The sequence below is a fragment of the Phytophthora infestans genome, genomic scaffold (genome assembly GCF_000142945.1).
Source record: "Phytophthora infestans T30-4 supercont1.56 genomic scaffold, whole genome shotgun sequence".
Lineage (NCBI taxonomy): Eukaryota > Oomycota > Peronosporomycetes > Peronosporales > Peronosporaceae > Phytophthora > Phytophthora infestans.
Window position 1 is genome coordinate 520,388 of NW_003303703.1, and position 710 is coordinate 521,097.

The window sequence follows — 710 nt, forward strand, 5'->3', positions numbered from 1 at the left end:
GACGACTGAAATGTTGGTAAGGTCGCGTGACTGAGGTGGTTGAGCTGTACTTCTTCATTGATTGCGGTTGCAGGTGGCTTTGACCAGGCTGCAAGCTTGTCTGTGAATGGTCTTAATGGAACGAGTGCGTTTCTCGACGTCACTCGAGACACTAGCAGCTAGGTTTGTTGCGGTTTATTGACGATCCGCTGCTTGGATCACCAGCCCATGACGATCATTGACTGCAGCGTCTCTCCCAGTACTTTGTACACGGTAGACCCCACTGCACAGACAAACGTTGTTGTGGTTTGACCGTGATTGGACGCGTACAGCCGTCCGGCGCTTTTGGCAGCGTGATAATTACTTTCGGATACGCTTCGGTGGCGAAGAACACTGTGAAGAGATCGGAGTCGAGACCCGGCCGGATCGTCACGGTGTGCGGTCGCTGTGGCAAGCGAAATACCGCGTAATCTGGTGATCGGCTCGGCAGCTGTATAATGGTGTTTGTGCCGCCGTCGCGCACGAGTTGAAACGACGTGTCCGGTGGACAGTGCATGGACGCAAGGGTGCCCAACGTGCCGTTTGCGACGCCTTTGGCGGTGGCGACGTTATGGGTAACTTGCACGGGCATGCCGAGGATAAGGTCTAAGTAGGGCGCCATGCGCCCGAAGCGGTTGTCGGGGAGGCTGAAGACGTTCTTGATGTCGCTGTTGCTGAGTCCGTTGAGCGCG